This window comes from Euprymna scolopes, chromosome 21 (assembly GCF_053919585.1).
Source record: "Euprymna scolopes isolate OS-2025 chromosome 21, ASM5391958v1, whole genome shotgun sequence".
NCBI classification, from domain to species: domain Eukaryota; kingdom Metazoa; phylum Mollusca; class Cephalopoda; order Sepiida; family Sepiolidae; genus Euprymna; species Euprymna scolopes.
Window position 1 is genome coordinate 45,628,367 of NC_136502.1, and position 19,626 is coordinate 45,647,992.

Sequence of the window (19,626 nt, forward strand, 5' to 3'; positions counted from 1 at the left end):
TTTTTTTTTTTTTTACAAAACACTAAAGAAAAACTTAATTGTAAATTTGTTTTCTATAGTCCTAACATGGTGTGCACACAATTCTTTGTTCATTTTTCTTTTTGTGTGTGTATATATATATATATATATATATATATATATATATATATATATATATATATATATATATTCAGGTGTCACCTTTCATAGACTCTTTTAAATCCTGCCACTGCCACCATGAAATATTATATGTGGTTTAGGAAAGAAGAACACAAAATACATGGTACAGTGAAAGCGGCCATAACAGCTACCTCTTCTTTTATTACTTTACTATAGTTCCAAAGACAAAGAGTTCTTTATATGGACTCCCTTCTTTTTTTTTTTTTTTGTTGAGAATTATCTAAAGGGGTGTAATGGTGATATACTGTCATTGATGGGACCCCTTAGACGTGGTAAAGTTAAACTTTAGGGGCCAAATCGCAGCCATTTTTCTTGTTCTCACATAACGCTAGACACTATATGTTTTTTGAACTGATTACACGTTTAAAAATGAGCAAAACCACTAAAAACTTTTCCAGATAGATAGAAGAGTAAGTTATCTTGCCTTTGATAACATTTGCTTTTTTATGTATTTGAATTTTGGACCATTTTTTCGAATCTCTGTGGATTGTAAAACAAACCCCGAATTATCTATTATTACTATGATCTATTTGTTTATTCTACTTACTAGTCCAAAAAGCTTCTTCTGGTAGCATATTTTGATCAGTATATATGACAAATTAAAATGTACTGCATCCCCCCTCTAAAGAAGTAGATAATACTTGGGAGGATAGTCTCATGACAGCAGAATACTATTACACTATTTTCTTTGCTAGTATTCTTGTAGATAAATTAATACACATATTGTACTATTTTCTAATCAAGAAAGAAGGAGGTAATGCCTGGCAGGGATGATGTAATGAAAACATATACTACACTACCCTCCAAGAAAAAAAAAGATAGTATCATGATCACAGAATAGATACTAGACTACTCTCTACTCAGGAAAAAGAAAGAAACAGTATTATGACTGCAGAAGAGATGCTATACCACCTCTCAAAAAAATAGGAGATAATACCTGGGAAGATGGTTTTATAACAACAAAATAGAAATAAAAGTATAATTTCAGCTTCAAACAGATACCAAATCTCTATTAGTAACTAGCAGATTGCCCAGCGTTGTCCAGTCGTAAGATGCACTTAAATATGATATTTTAATTCATGCAGATTACGTATTTATTATTATAGAGACAATTCTCTACCAATTATTATATTGAACCTAATATATAATAGTGAGATAAAACTAAAAAAACATATATGACTTGGGTGCCATCAGCTAGAATCAAAACCAAAACATACAAAAATATATGTGTGTATGGGCGTGGCTCAAAGGCTAAGGAATGAGGGTGGAGAGTTGTATGTTTTGTATCGATATATACAACAGAAAACTGAATTAAAAAAATAGATATTTTTTATTTTTAATAAAACATGAAGTTTTTGTAACAAATTTCTGGAATTAAAACTCAGTTTTGTGTTATAAGTTTCTAGGGTGTCTTTTTTAGTTATTGTTTCACAATGTTTCAGCCAGGTGGTAACCACGACGGGATAGGAACTCCGAATCTCTTAACTGCCTTCCATAGTTGTTGTTGTCGTCTCACCACGGAGTTCCTATCCTGTCACAGTTACCACCTGACGAAGGTCAGAGGAATAGTTGGCTGAAACATTGTGAAACAGCAACTAAAAAAGATGAAGATAATAGTCTGCAATAAATAAATTAATAAATAATACTCATCTCAACCATTCGGTACGGACCCGACCATGGAAGATCAGATAATAAATAAACGTGGATTTATAAGATCAAAGAATCCAACCTTGATCGCCCTTCGGGGTCCATGGCGCAGTGGATAGAGACATTGAATCTCTACGGTTCCAGGAGAGAATTGTCTGAAGATAGCGGTTTCAATCATGAAATAACAACTAATAAAGATGAGGATAATAGTCCGCAATAAATAAAATAATAAATAATACTCATCTCAATCATGAATTCTAATTAAATAATATCAATAAAGTTGTTATTAAATATTAGAATGGGACACTTGTCTTTAATTCTGCAACTTCTATTGTCTTCCCACTTGAAATTCACATCAGTATACACTTTTACACTGTATGTAGATTCTCTAACCTTTAAACATATCAACATTGTGCACACGCACATATACACCCCTTCCATACACCCACACATTGAGTTTTATCTATGCAAAAGATTTACTGTTTATTTATGTATTTTGTTTTATTTATTTCATTTTTTAACAAATTAAGTAATTACAAGTAATTTTTTTTTCGGATAAATAAAATTAAATAGTGATTAATATTTTGAGAAAAAAGGGTTTGTTTGCAATGTTAATTCACTGGAAATAGGACCCCCTCTTTGTTTTCCGTAATTTATTTTTAAAAAAATATAACAGAAAGCCACAAAATGGAAATACAATGCTAGTAAAACTAAGCTGCTCTCCTTTAACAATTACAAGACACCTCTCCAACCGCCTATATCCATGACCTCTACCTGCAAACTCCACCTTCAAACTCCTCAGCCTAACATTTGCAGGCAATATGAACTGTAACAAATACATAGAGGACATTGCAAAGGCTGCTGCAAAGAAGGTGGGTTCCCTCTATCAAGCTAGAAGACTACTCACATCTGAGAATATCCTGTACCTCTACAAGGCCACCATTCGCCCAGACATGGAGTATTGTTGCCACATCTGGGCTGGTGCATCTACCACTAGTCTCTCCCTCTTAGATAAAGTCCAAAAAAGGGTTGTCAATCTAATCGATCCCACTTTATCAACTAAGCTCCAGCCCCTGTCCCATGGCCACAATGTTGCATCACTGTGCCTGTTTTACAAATATTTCAATGGAATGTCTTCTGATGAGCTCGTTTTATTTGTACCCCCTTGATGTACATATCCCCGACAAACCCACTTAGCAATAAGATCTTACCTTTAAAACCTTTATTTATGTGTAAAACCAAAAAAGATAACAATAATGATGATACAATAATTCATTTGTGTGGAGGAAGGGGAAAGAAAAAATACAAAAGTGGTTAGTAGGACCCTCCCAACCCCGTCTAGTTGACAGACCATCTGTTTCACTTCAGTTTGTAAAGGAACCTGAGTTCCTGCAGGCCAGTCTCTAAGTGTGGATGCTCTATAGATGGGACGAAATGGAGAAAAGAAAATTTTGTGGATGAGGGATGGGGCGTTAGTAATTGATTTCTTTCTCTCCAAGATGGGTGAAATATAGAGTGAGGGGTGAAAAGAAAAATTGCAGATAGGAGAGGATGGGGATCTTGGAGGCTTCCTAGTTGGGGAGAGATGAAGCATTCCCTCGGCTAGCTAAGAGGCTGAAAATGGATTATGCTTGACGGAACTGCACGTTCCACATCTAGGCGGGGAACACGTATTCAAATTTGTCTCCTTTTTGTACACACAGACTTGCTACATGTATCCATCTTCTTTCAAAAGCCACACAATGCAGCCTTCTTCTGTTGCATCTGATTTTTACCCATAGTTGTTGTTTAAAGAAAGCGATCAGATCCTGATCAGAAAGTGGTAGCACCCCCTGGCCATCTTGCAGTCTCGACGTCCAAATCACCATTCTCGCCACGGCCAGGATTGTGATATAGACCATTTGTCTTTCCCTGTCCCATGGTGGCCTCACGTTGTCACCGACATTGGATACGGTAATCGGACGAGGATGCTCGGGATCAATGCGAGCCATCACCTCACTGACATACGACCAGTACTGGTAAAGTTCATGGCAATCAAAGAAAGTGTGATCAGTTGTTTCTACGGCCGTTTTTCCGCAACAGAGACAAGCAGGCAACTCCAAAAAAACAGAACTGCATTGTATGTTGTTAAGTGGAAGTGCATTTCGGGCCAATCGCCAGGTCAGAGAGAACTCCGAATTGTTCAGATAACTCGAACCTGGCGCCCAACTCCACGCAGAGCGGATCTCACTCTGCTGCCAACCCAAATATGTGCATAGTGAGTCGTCAGCAGCCCCCATCACTAGATCCCTGTGGAGTTCCCTACGGGTAGCAGTCACAAGGTCGTTGGACCTTGGTAGTCGTTTTAGCGTGGCTCGGCACTCTTTCAGGAAGGCTGAATCTCCCCGTGACCTGTGACGACTCTCGATAGAGGAGTCGAGAATGAGGTCAGGAAAGGCGGCAGTAATCGCGGGGTACCATGGTTGATCTTCTTGAAGGTAATGGCTCAGGAAGGCCAGCCTCTCAGCATCTCGATGACACTTCAAGTCCGGCATTCCCAAATCTCCTTCACGGACGTTGAATGCAGACCTGTCTGCTCAATCAGTGTCTTCCTCTGTCTCAAAGGAGCGAGAACAAGAGTTCAACAAGAGCTTTTAGGTGTTGTGCAGGCAGGGGAAGTACGGCCAGTCAGTAAAGGATGAGAGGCAAGACGTATGTGGCGTATGCCTCGGCTCTACCCTTTAAGGAAAGTCTCCTAGGAAGCCACGAGTTGACCGCAGCTTCCGCCTTTGACCGTACCTCCGATCAATTCTTATCAAGCTGGAGACCCGGTCCGAACCACATGCCGAGGATCCGAACCGGGCCATCCGTCCAGCTTTGATCTTGACCCGAAGGCTTATGCATACAATGTAAGGATTTGGTACGTTTCTGCGTGGACGATTCGACGTTGCCATTTTAGCTTGGTTGATCTGGCATGGCCTATTCTGCGTCAAATTAGCACTTTGTCATTATTGTGAAAGTTTATTTTTTATATTTTTAAAATTAATTCAGCAAACGAAGATATTTTTTCTTTGCATAAAATTGAAATAAAAATTGTTAAAAGAAAAAAATTGAATTTGATAAAAAAAGCTAAAAATAAATTAGAACTTAAAAATAATTGTTTAATTAAAACACAACACAAAAAAACAAACACCACTGAGTTGTCAACAATGCGATTATATTTTCATATTGTTTTTCTTAATTAAAAGAAAAACTTTAAAATATTTCAAAAAATTAATTCTGAAAGTACTAACCAAAAAGAGTTTTGCAAAAATATGATTTTTCCTTAGAAAAACATTTAAATTGATATAAATATTAAAAACTCTGACCGTGTTTATTTTAAACACAACACAAAAACAGAGAACACTCGGCTATCAACAATGAGATTTTATTTTCATATTGTTTTTATTTATTTAAAAAAAAGAACTTAACAATATTTTTTAATTTTTTAATCCTTAAAAAATTAATTAAAAAATAATTAACCAAAAATATTTTTGCAAAAACATGATTTTTCTTAAAAACAGTTAAAGTGATATATTTTCATATTGTTTTTCTTAATTTTTGAAAATTTATAAAATCTTTATAAAAATGTGACTGACGTGGTCGACACCGAATCGGCCATGTCGAAATGTCCAATTCCCATAATGTGATCATGTATCAAAGTGAAATCTGGCCAATGACGGTTGAGGACATTTGTTGCATGGAAAGAAATGATATGGGAATTATACGATGGATGTGTAATGTGAGTCTTAAGGCCAGTTAAGGCTGATCTAAAAAGATTAAATTTGGACAGTATAGGAAGATGTGTGTAGACCAGGAGACTTTGTTGGTCTGGCTACATTTACAGAATAGATGAACGGTCTTTAGTTTAGTTAGCTGAACAGTTAAGGTAGCAGGTTCAGTTCACAGGGGAAGGTCAAAGAAAACTTGGGAGGAAGTGATAAGAATAAACTTGAGAGAAAAATAAAAGGGATAAATAGAGATCTGGTTGTTTGGAGATTAATTTTTAGAAACAGTCCACCACATGCCAGCATGAAAACAGATGTTAAACTGATGATGACGGAGGAGGATCTTTTATTACAGCCAACCTTTAAATGTAATGGAGATGCATAACCTTTCCTCTGTTGTCATTATTGAACCTACTTACAATTGCGAACAGGTGATGTATCTAATTATTAAAAAGGTTTGTTAATAAACTAAAATGATTATCTGAAAATCTGCTGCTTAATCGATATTATTCTAAATTGATTTTGTTAACGGAAATCGCTCCAGACAAAGCATGGAGCCACTTGATGTAAGAAACAACCAAGAACAAAAGATGATTATTTCAAAACCAGGATATGCCTATTAGCCTTAGTCTTGAAAAAAAGTGTCTATAGGTAGGAGAAAAACACTTAGAAGAAACGTATATAAATAGTTCCACAAACCTGCAGTTCTTGGGATAGTAAGATATACAAGATATCAAAACAGTAAATTGATCAAAACCACTAGATGAACAAGTCAAACGAGCTGGATCAAAGGAAGCAGGAATAAATCAGAAAATTCCAAAGAACATGTCATCATTTTTTTTTTTTTTTTTTTTCAGGCTTCTTCAGTTTTTGACAGACTATGGATATCCACAAAGGGGCGCCTGCGCATGAAATTTTTGTGGCAGGAGGTGTGCAATCTCCAACCACACCTCTCAGTCGACATTGTAAAATACCAGTGGCAAGTAAAGTGTATGTACAGGACGACTGGAAACAAATGCTGAGATAAGTGAAAAGCACATACAGTGCCTAGAATTCCCAAATGGTCACTCATCTGGTACTAACCAGGTTCAATGTTACTTAACTTCATTGATCTGATAAGAACTGGTATGTCAACATGATTAGCATGTCATAATAGTATTTATAGAAAGGACTGACACTAGTAACATCACATCTGTGAGAGAGAGCGTGCAAAGAAGAACGTGTGGGGATTGGTATCAAATTTACAAATACGTTTTTGCACCTTATTGAGAACCCTCAAATGGGACAGAGATCCACCAGCCCAAATGTGACAACAGTACTCTATACATGGTTTGATAGTAGATTTGTAGAGACAGAGAACAATCTCTGGTGTAAGAAGTATTTAGAGTGATAGAGAGAATTGTCTTTATGAGAATCAGAAAGAGCAATGGATCTAATGCAAGAACTCAAAAAAATAGTTTTGATTTGTTTGTTTTACGGCATATCAACATTTTTCAGTTGTTCAATGCTGACTTCATTTATTTTGGTAAAATGTTTTTGCATTTGTAGGTTCTCATATTTTCAAATATTTAACAGATCGTATTTTGTATACAATAAAAAGTAAATTAGTATGTGCCAGCACAGTATAACTTTGTTAATGATCAGCTTGAATCTTGCAGGAAGAATCACATGAAGGTTGCCAACATCCCCACACGAAAGTGATAGTATGTGTTATAGTTTCATTAAAAAAAATTTGACGTTACTGAATTTTTTAGATGAGGATTGGTTATTCGTATTATTTGGATTCATCGGACTACTGTTCTCATCTTGAGTGTGATTTTTACAACGTTTCGGTCGATGTAACCTCTGACCTTCTTCAAGTGTATCTTGTCGAACTCGGGAATGTTTCTGTTGAACTTGGGAATTTGGGCGGAATTTCGAGGGGGACCTTTTATTTACTTCACAAGGGTAGCATGCTCTTGTTCCGTCAGCCATGCTGCCCCCATGGAGTAAATAAAGGGTTCTGCTCGAAATTCCATTCAAATTTCTGAGTTCGACAGAAACATTCCTGAGTTCAACAAGATAAACCTGAAGAAGGTCGGAGGTTACTTCTACCTAAACGTTGATAAGATCTTTCTTCTTTTGTCTTCGTTATACTACATTACAGAACTGCCTTGATTCGATCTTGACACACCTAGGGCATCAGTCCATTTAATCACTGCCTTCTCTCTATTTCATATACATTTGTAGATTAATTTCTTTTGCATAGTTTGTAAATAAACAATACGCAGTCAATAAAATACAGAATTTCGTTTGGTTTATTGGATTTATAGATATTAGATGAGCAGAAGCCAAATGTCTTCAAAAATTAAGCAACAAGTTCTACCTTGACATCACAAAACAATTCTTTCATGGTGCCATTATTGTAGAATCTTTGTCGCACCACAGTAAAAGCAACATTATTATTTGTACTGACTAGGAGTTCTCACACAAGTCACCATCACAGGTTACTCACTGATAACAACCGATGGTGTTTCCTAGAGTTTAAGTGACAACAAGTCTCCTCAGATTTTCAGAACACTTCACCTCTTTCGAAAACTTTTGCAAATGACTTTGTTATCACAACAGCTACTTATTGATTTCTTGTTTGCAATGACAATTGGTCCTCATTCGGATTTTGGTGGCAATAAGCTTACCCAAGGTCCCAGTCCTCTTTGCTTTCTTTCAGTGGAAGTCTGACTAGTGCTGCCCCTCCTCGATCTTTCCATCCTCTTTGACCTTTCACAGCTAATTTGTGTGACATCAATTGAGACTCGTGCCCCCCCTTTTTTTTTTTAAATTTGTATGTATATGTTTTTATTCATTTATTTATTTATATTTTATTTTTTTTTTTTTTTATTTAAAGAAGAAGTTTGCATTTATTTATTTTGCAATTTCAGTTCCCTTCGGCTGTTTTTATTTCTGTTGCAGTTTTCTTGTTGCTGGTTAGTGTTCATAGTTTATGTAGGTTGGTTGCAGCATTCAAGGATTTTCTTTAAGATTTCAGCTTTTCTTATCATTGCTGTTTGCTGTAGAGCCTCAGTCTTCCCTTTGATTCCAATTTCTTCTAGTCTTTTTCCCAGGATTTTGGGGAACTCTACTTAGTGTACCATCAATTACTGGTATTATATTGACTTGTTTTCACTTGTTGTTGTTGTTGTTGTTATTATAATAATAATAATAATAATAATAATAATAATAATAATAATAAATAAATAAATAAATAAATAAAATAAAAAAAGAAAACAAAATTTGGATTCTTTGGACATCTATTTTCATCTTGCTTTTTATTTTCACATTTTGGCCACTGTAATCTCCAAATTCCTCGGGTGCATCTTTTCAAACTTGGGAACCTATATAGAATGTTGAACTGAATCTTACCTACACAGGTAGATTCTTCTTCTTCCATCAACCATAACCAGATATAAGTGTGAATAATGTTATTTTTGGTTTATGTTACAACAGGTCATAATAACTAAGATTAACATTAACATAATCAACATTCCTACACAATCACGGCTGACAAAACAAGAAAGATCAATCTTCATGGATAAAATAAAAAGTTCTAATCAATTATGTTTTAGAATTTTGGATATAAGGAATAACTCTCACTTTCCTTATTTTGTCCTTTAGTCCTCACCTTCCATGGGCGATGTTTCTGACAGAGGGGGGAAAATTGTTGTTTTCTGGTTCGGAATCTATATATCAAGCATTTATAGTTGGCTGGTTTTTTAAATTAAACTATATGTATTTTTTTTTATTAGCTCTTTACATCAGATGGCTTCACACCTTGTCTGCAGCCATTTCCATAAAAAAAAAATTGTATTATAGAGACTACTGTTCTCATCTTGTATATTTTAACAATATTTTGGCTGATGTAACCTCAGACCTTCTTCCGATGCATATTGTCAAACTAAGAGATCTCTACGTTATTTTGAATGAAACCCTTTATTTAATCTATAGAGATAGTTTGTTCTCATTCGTCAGCCATGACCGAGTAGAAACCTTAACTAGTTTATAATTGTGTTCTTACTCTCAATAAATAACATCTATGAAAAGAGTTATTTTTGGAATTTATCATTATTTTTATATACTAACTGTTCCTATCCGATGTTGCCCAGGAGTCTTTTTACTTTTTCTTTTGCTTTTATTTTTTTTTTGTACTAAAATTATTATTTTGTAATTTTTGAGATGAGGATTATTTCTTTTATTCAGACTATTGTTCTCATCTTTTATGTGTTATTCTTTCAACGTTTCAGTCAACGTAACCTCTGGCCATCTTCAGTTGTGTCTTGTTGAACTCTGAAATTTTTATGGAATTCTAAATAGAACTCTTTATTTAATCCATAGGAATAGCTTGCTCTCATTCTGTCAGCCATGACCAGGTAGAAGTCTTGAGTAATTCTTAATGGTATTCGTAATATCACGCATAGCAAGAATTGAACCTTCAACTTTGGAAGACTTGTTGCTTAGAACTGTACCTCCAGAAGACTATCACTTAGAATTGACTAGCAGGAGTACCCAGCGTTGGCCGGGTGTGTCGAGGTGGTGTAGGAAGGTACCCCGGGAGGTGCAAAAAAATAAAAAATGTGGTAGTAGTGAGGAGGGGAGGAATCAAAACGATAGTAAGCAGCCCAGGTGGAGAGACGTGTTTAAAAAAAAAAAAAAAGTGATAGCAGGAAGGCAGGCTCGAACCTGTAACACGAAGGAGAAAACGAAGGTTAAAAAAAAAACATAACATCTTAGACGATGTGCCCATGGCAAAACCGGAAGTTGCAAGCGTTGGAATTAAGATTAGTCAATCCAACGGAGACGATGACTTGAGAAAAGGTTGATAAAAAAAAGTGATCCCTCCTTCTAGAAAACTGCCCAGTTGAGCATGAAGAAATACATGTTTTTGGCCAATCTTTCTGTGTCTGTCAGAAGTTTTAGCGAGACATACAAACATACATACACGTAAATAGATGTTTGAGATTTATATCATAGACTAGCGGGGGGTACCCAGCGTTGCTCGGGTGTTTGTAGGTGTGTGTGTTTTTGGGTAAATGAAAAGAAAAATCGTTGGCCGGGTGTCCCGGGTGTTTGTTTAAAAAAAAAAAACAAAGCCTTGACGCACAGTTGGAAAATAATAAAGTGTGAAAAAAACCTGCAACGTTTAACGGCAGGTGCCCATTTTTGGCGACTTAATGCCGTCAACTTTGAATGCAGGACAGTGTTTTATTTACCGCGAGTCTGTTTGCTTCTTTTTTTATACAAAAAAGCTTAATATACGTGCATTAATCGAAAATTGTTGAATATTTATCTTTTGAAAATCGGGCAAATTAAATAAACAGGCGACCCTGGTTGTTAACTGGTAGATATTATCATTTAGGCGCGATATAAAAAGTTTTAAGAAGTTGTGAGGCGACCGATCGGTTCTTGGAAAAAAGCCTTTGTTGGACATACACGAAAATGCACGCACACATACACAAACATTTTCGCTTTTATATTAATAGACTAGCGAGGGGTACCCAGCGTTGCCCGGGTGTTTGGAGGTGTGTGTGGAAACTCCAAGGGTGGGGGGGGGTAAAAAAAAAGTAAGTATGAGGATCGAACCCGAACCGTTGAGGCAAAGTTGTAAATTAAAGTGTGAAAAAAAAAACGTGTGACGTTAACCATTGCCCCACTGTAAGATGCTAACGGAAAGACGTTTGAATTTATTTAATTACTCGGATTTGGCAGGTGCCCGTTTTAATGAGTTAATGAGGTCAAGTTTGACTGCGGGATTTTTATTTTCCCAAGATGTTATAGGAAAAAGACTAACCCACATGTGGCGAGCAACAAATGTTGAATATTTATCCTCCCGAAATCGAGCAAATTAAATAGACAGGCGAGCTTAGTTGTTAACTGTGAGATATTACAATTTATATGTGATATAAAAAGTTTTAAGAAGTTGTGAACCGACCGACCGCTTCTCTGAAAAAAGCCTTTTGTAGACATACAGAAAAAGCGAACACACATACATACATACAAACATTTTCGCTTTTATATTTATAGATTATAACTTAGCACTTTTATCCATTGCAGATAATTCTGATATAAATTTTAGGAGCTTTAAATCTATTCTTGTTTTAGATGGGTAATCTCCCTTCTTATTACTATTTAGTACTATAGGGGTTCTGATTGAAATTCCGTACAGATTTTGGAGTTCAATATGACACACCTGAAGTAGGTAAAAAATTATAGCAGTCGAAACGTTGCAAGAATAACATTATTATGAAAGGGCACTTTCCTTATAAAAAGTGTTATGGCATTCCATTTTTCTTATAAAAATGAATAGCTAAAAAGATATTCGGTTTAGAACATTTTCGGAACCATCTGGAATAAGCAAGAAAGTTCCATACAGAAACCTATATACGGCTGCTTCACTAGCAGCCGCATTAGTTGTTTTGTTAAATTGCCAACTTGCTGTTAAGAACTCTTGTTCCGAAATGGTTTTTGCGTCCTCTTTATTATTTTATTCTTTATTAATTTAGTTGTTTATTTTGCTAATCGTTCTCGTTTACTTATCGTTTCGTTTTCTTTTTACTGTTTCTTTTAAAGTCTGTGTGTTCTTACATATATCTTCTTACTTATATGGGTGTGTGTATGCTCTTAGTTCTTGCCTTGAAAGGTCTCGACGTGTATGCGCAACTAATGTCATGCGTACATACCTGCTTGCCTTGTCCAGCGGATATCTTCTTGGACGCTCGTCTCCATCTCATGGGGAGTGATCACTGCTGCAGACAGATGCATTGATAACATGAGATGGATTTGAAGCTTCAATTCTTTATTAAAAGGCAAGCCTATATCTGGAATCCATGGTTGTCGGAGACCAAGATTTCCTGTCTACATTCTCTGCTGCCCAAGACCAACTCTCAGCCCATGTCGTCCTTAATCGGAAACCTACGACCACAATTCCCGTTACCCCTAATTCCTGGTGCACGTCACCCCTAATTTCCAGTGCATCTAACCTAGATCATTAAAGGTGACTGAGTTTGATGGATGTCAAATCTAACCTTCTCTGACCCTGTTAAATCGACAATGGGAAACCCAAAATGCTTATATAACTTCTATTTCTAAAAACTACCTATATATAGCATTTAAGCTGGGATTCCCAATACTACACTTTGGTAATGTTTCTAGGATAAAAATCTAGCCGAGAAAAACTCCTTAAAAGCATCATTTGAAGAAACTGGAATTTCAGTAAATACAAAGATTTCTGTATATTTTCTCGCTGACTAAAGAACTATATTTTAATATTCTTATTAGAATTACCCATACATAAAACATTTGATTTGAAGTCAGTAGTTTTTATCTCTCCCTTTTACGATCAATGCTATAGATTTTATAATCACTTTCAAAGCTAGTAGCAGTAGCACTAAGAAAGTGTATTTACTTGTAAATATTATTTGTATGTTTTATGTTAAAATATATATTCCTTTATTTTAACTCTGTATTTTATTATTTTATTTTTTTCTTAATTTGTTGCATGTCCATATACCTGGCAAGGTGCATAACAGACATCTAAAATGAGAACAGTAGTCTGAATAATCCAAATAATACAATTCTGTTCAAACTTCTATACAGGTTCTCAAGTTCTACATAGTGTGAAAAAAATGCACCTGATAGAAGGCAAAAACATAAAAACAAACAAAAAAGAAAAAATTATAACCAAAATTGGAATAATAATAGTCCGAATAATCCTAATCATCAATCCTCATCTAAAAAATTCTGAAAACAAAAATAAAATTGTTATAGCGATAAAAGGGGGAATAATTCTAAATAAAGAAAGTAAGAGTTATAGCCCTTCATAGGTCTTTGAAAAGACTAGAGAGTTCCAGGGAGAGATAAACAAGATGGTGGCTTTGTTGAAGACTGAATATCGTTTTGTAAATAATTTAAGGCTTCTGCCGTGAATAAATTGTGCTTAAATTATGATGAGCTTATCTGCTTGTTATTAGAATATCCAATGATCCTGATATCCCAATTTCTCCAAGCAGAACAAAAATTAATTAAAATTTGAGAACCCCCCCTCTAAAAATTTATCAGTCCTTTTCTTTTCTAATAAACTAGCCTGGGTGCCCAGCATTGCCCGGGTATTTGGAGGCGTGTTGAGCAAAAAAAAAGTGGTAGTAGGCTGGCAGGCTCGAATCCGTACTGCAAAGGAGAAAAGAATGTGAAAAAAAAAAAAACTGATGTCTTTGCCGTTGCGTCCATCGCGAAACTGTGATGAAAGTTTAGATTAAGGCTAGTGAATTGAAAAGAGGAGATGATTTTCGAAAACATCGGTGAAAAAAGCAATCTCCTTGCAGAAAAGTGCCCAGTTGAGGATGAAAGAATTAATGCTTTTAGGCAATTTTTTCGATATTTGTCGTCCAAATTTTTTTTTTTTTTTTACACGGTGGTCACCACTTATCAAGGCCCGGAAGCCACTCAAGGATAAGGGCCCTGGTTCAAAATGCTACCAATCTTGTGAAAATCTGTCACCTCTGTCAAAAGTTTTAGGCTGACATACAAACAAACATACATACATTTGAACAGACAGGTGAGATTTCTATTATAGATGTCAAAAATCTAGGATGTTTGGATTAACGGGTAATTTGGCAAACAGACATTTTGATCAGATGTTTTTTCAATGAGCGGTTAATTATTACATGTAATAAAAACACAAAATTTTAATTTAATCAAAAACACTGAATTAGGCTTATCTCTATATGAAGTTAAGTATTTGCATTATGTTTATATTTGTATCCTGTATGTACAGAATTCACAACTAAACTAATTAACCGATCATCATTAATTTTGAAACACTAACACAGCTGCTTGACATAAGGGGTTCCGTGTTGTAAAGTGGTTTATATATATATATATATATATATATATATATGCTGATGACACCACACTCTATAGCAGGCACGACAGGAAAACAAATGAACATATATCTAAAGTAATGGCAGAAACACTAGAGGATGACCTCCAATCAGTAGTGGAATGGGGACAAAAATGGATGGTCACGTTCAATGCCACCAAGACAAAACTGGTTTCATTCAATAATTACAAGAAACCTTCTCTACCACCTATAGCAATGGCCAACGACTCTTTATCTGAGAGTACGTCTCTCAAGCTCCTTGGCCTAACGTTCACTGGAAACATGAGTTGGAACAGTTACATCGAGGGCATTGCCAGGGCCGCTGCAAGGAAGGTGGGCTCTCTCTACCGTGCTAGAAAACTTTTAACACCCGAAAGTATCCTGTACCTCTATAAGGCCACTATTCGCCCATGTATGGAGTATTGCTGTCATATTTGGGCCGGTGCATCGGCTACTAGTCTCTCGCTCCTTGACAGGGTTCAAAAGAGAGTCGCAAATCTGATAGGCCCTAAACTGGCATCAAAACTTCAGCCTCTGTCCCATCGTCGAAACGTTGCATCCCTCTGCTTGTTCTACAAGTATTATAATGGTGAATGCTCTGAAGAACTGCAAGCACTTGTGCCCCCACGACGTGAACACCCTCGACAGACCCGACAAGCTGCAAAATCCCACCCCCACACTGTAGAGATCCCTAGATGTAAAAGATCCTTCTACTCCAGTAGTTTCTTCCCCAGAACTGCTAGACTTTGGAATTCCATTCCGGGTCACTGCTTCCCCAACTGTACTGACATGCATAAGTTCAAGTGCAACGTGAACCAACATCTCGCTGCCCTAATCCCTACATAGTACCCCAGTAGATGTTTCCCCTGATAGTAGCCCCCTACACCAAAGTGGCAATGTGCCTTGTTTGGGGTGAAAATGTAATAAAAAAAAAAATTAAAAAAAAAAAAAAAACAGTTTAATTTAGTTTTATGCAAGGGGGAAAGAAAATTAAAATGTTTTATGAAAATTCAGATATCTCAAAGTTTTGTGAAATTTTAACAATAGATGTTAAACATCAACTAATAAATATTTCTCAAATTCCTTTGGAATATTTTAAGAGGTTTTAGGGGTCATAATAAACACTTTAGGCATTGTTTTAAAATTACAATCATATAATGGGCCATGATCAAAATTAGAATAAGGATTCTAGACAAGGCTTTGTAGCATTATATATTGATTTTAATCTTTATGTTATGTTGTTGGTTCCTGGGCAACACTGGAAAGTAAACGAGTCAATTATTATTCTGTTTCTAGTTTAAATGGAATGTCGCTTTTAGAATAAAATATTTATTTACAATAAATGGGAATGTTATTAAACAGAAGAATTTTAGCTGACAAATTTAGGAATATCTAGATAAATATTATCGATTATGTAAAAACATCAGGTGATGATCTTAATGCTACATGTATTAATGACGTCATGATAGGAAAATAGATTTTGAGACATACAGTTTTTAGTGTTGGGTCGTCATTGAAAAAAGGAATTAGAGTTGAGGAGCCGACTAGTTGTAATGGCTCAAAGCACCCGGGAGAGTGAGGGATCCAATGCCTATCAAATGTAATGAATATAGGACCAGTGTGCAACTTTCCGATGGAGAAACATCTGAAATACAACCTGAGACTTGTTACTTTCTTAGGATGAATCTTCTGTACAGGTTCCGATCAAAACAAGACCAAACATGGACCAGATATGTTTCTCAGATTGACCAGATGTTAAGACCTCAGAGAATTGTTATCCATGACTTTTTTTTGTAAATGTTATGTGTCCATTGTTGGACTGTATTTGTGAATATATCGAGACGTACAAACTGGAGAACACTAGACAATCATAGAAAAATTCATAAATATATACACGTTATATACATTTATTAGACACACGAACGTTTATATATACATCAATGCCTCTTTTCAGTTTCAAGAGACAATGGATACTCTCTGTAAGGGTAGCTGCACATATAATGGTGAAGCAAGGTTTGTGCAATCCTTAACCACACCTCTCCTGAATCAGCACTGCTATAAGTGGAGAGTACATACAGTACCTGGAATTTGCGAATGGTCACCCATTGATAAGTTTTCTCTCCCACAAATCCTACATAGATAAGTGTGTATACATATGATAAAAAGTCGATTTTTCCCCTAAATAGCATTATAGCATGCCAAACTCAGATACGACATATAGATTTAATATGGTCACACTATTTGCCATTATCTGTATGTTTTCCAGATATTCAATAAAATCAAGTGATAATATAATAGTTTTGGTGAGAGTCACTCTCCCAAACAAGTTTTATTTACAAATGGAAGCAGGATACTTACTGAGTCATTATTATGTTCTCCCTCTGTCCCAGTTGACACCATTTCAAAAAATTTCATAGGTATTATACAATTATTATATGCATCCATGATTATCTTACTTTATCATTTCATTTTAACAGTCACCTAATACTTACTCAGTATGTAAATGATAAACACTCCCTTCATTTCATTTTATTTTGCTTCCATCAATTTTATTGGCTGCTCAGATTCATTTTATAGTTTAAGAGATTGAATTTTCAAACAATTTCAGAATAAATTTCGTGAAATTCAATATGGCATCAGTCCTCGGCCGCTTCAATAAAAACATAGAAAACTTTAAGTGTAAGGCTAACGTATTAATTTTGCAAATTACATGTTCCCATATTTTTGGGCAGGGTAAGGAATAGAATTGAAATAAATTTTTAAAGAAAAATACTCTTCTCATTGTTTGGATGACTACTGACCGCAATGTACGCTGTTTATTTACACTTTTTTTTTTTTTTTTTTTTTCATTATGAACGTTGACTGAATGGCTAACGTATTAGTTTTGAAAATTACACAATCTAATATTTTTGGAGGAGTAGGGAAGAATTCTCATTGGCTGACAGACTATTAATCATACCATACGCTGTTCGATTACATGTTTTCTTTTTTGTTGTTTTATTCAGTGATTATGGTCATTGACTAAACGACTTATGTATTAATTTTGTAAATTACACATTTTGGAGCAGGAGAATGGAATGTAAATCATTTTTCTTTTAAAAATTATTTCATTTTAAAATTTTTTTGTTGATATTAAAAAGATTAAGAAGACCATTTTTTTTTTTTAATTTTATCATTTTCTTTTACAAATTAACAGTAAATAACAAAAGAAAGGGTTGAATAAACATAAAAATTAAGTATGTGCTTTTTAGAAGTCTTCAGCTTACAAAACTTTTAACATTTAAAGCAACTATAATATACTTTGTTCAGAATTTATAATATTAAATACTAGCGGGACCTGTATACCGGCATTGCCTGGTGGCAATCTAACCTAAAGTCAGAGCAGCTACGATGAAGCCCCCTTCCCTAAAACAAACAAATAAACAAAAAATACCTATGATTATCTAGTGCATTATCGTGAGTGAGTTACGTAAATTATTGACTATGAATAAACATTTACAAAAGTATTAACACTGAGAGATGGTGGCGATTACTAGTGGTAACCACTGAAGAAAAATTGCCGGCAACAGCAGCAGTGGCCCAAAATAAAAGCATCTGGCTTCTACTGTCATGCATTGTCTGTCAGTGGTAACTAGCGGAATCCATTAGCTGTCATTGTTGACACTGGTGTTTACTGGTAATTTCTGTTGCTTTAGAGCTGCTACTTGCCTTTACAACTGTCACTGTCAATGGCATTGTCAGATATTGCTATATTGAGGGACTTACTTGTGGGCAATGGTTACCCTTTCAACTCTTTGTCACTGTCACCAAGTGCTGGAGAATGGCGGCAATGACCATTGTAATGTTTACTGCCTTAGTGTAGATGTTATAGCGCAACATGTGTTTTGTACATATGCAAACAACAGATTGTGCAATATTTTACATACAATGTTGAAGTAAAAAGTGTACACAGTAGATATTGTTTTTGGAATTGTTAGGTGCATCCCATGGTAAGAGTGGGTCAATAAATAACGACACTATCATTTCGGCACGGTCTGTAATCTGCATAAGTACGCATATGCTAAATGCCTGAAGGCGATCCAGCATTTAAATTGATTATAATCCTGAAAATCTGTCTAGTTATGCAAAAATTGTAAAAGTATATGTCCTCAAAAAAAACAAAAAAAACTAATGATCACATTTGTTACAGCAAATACAAGCTAGTGATGACATTAAACAATCAATAAACTGTTTTTATAATATGTAAACTGTTTTGACCCAGGTTAATGTTCTGCTGGAATGTTTAGAGGTAAAATTAAATGGAATATAGAAGTCTTTAAACTGTTGAATCGAAAAATATGATTCTGAGGAACCCTATAATCCATCAATAGCATGGTGGTTAAGCTTCGTGTAAGCAATTGATTAAAACAGAAATAATAAAAATAAAAAAGGATGAAAAAAGAATAAAGGCGAAGAAAACGTGTAATAAGAAAACGTAGAAGAAAATGCAAAAGAAGAAAAAAAAAAAAATGATGACGATGAAGAAAAAGAAGAAAAGTAGAAGAAAAATAAGTAAACGAAAAGGAAGAATAAAAAGAATTCAAAGCCAAAGATGAAGATGCAGAAATCAAAGTCTAAGAAGAGGAAAATGCTGGAAAACCAGAAAAAGATGGTTAAAAAAGAAGACAAAGGACAAAGAAGTAAACAGTTAAATAAAGTTGTAAAAGACAAGAAAAAGAAGAAGAATATGATAATGAAGAAGAAGAAGAATATGATAATGAAGAAGAAGAAGAATATGATAATGAAGAAGAAGAAGAATATGATAATGAAGAAGAAAGTGACGAAAAAGTTAATTTTAAAGTTAACGTATTCTTATTCTTTTGATGAGTCAGGGTGGAAAATATTAAAAAATTGACATAATAAGTATGATTGTTTCTGTACTATGCAATAGGTGCTGTAAAGAATTGGACATTTTAACAAGCTTAATAGAATAATTGGCAAGATGAACAACATCTTGGAATTTAGAATATAGACTTTTTGTCATTTAGTTGTATATCCTTTGTAGTTACATTTAGTATACATTGAGCTACATAAATAAAAGGATTGGTGAAAAGAAGGGTGAAATATAATTAGATAAGCAAATTTTTCCCATATATATATATATATATATATATATATATATATATA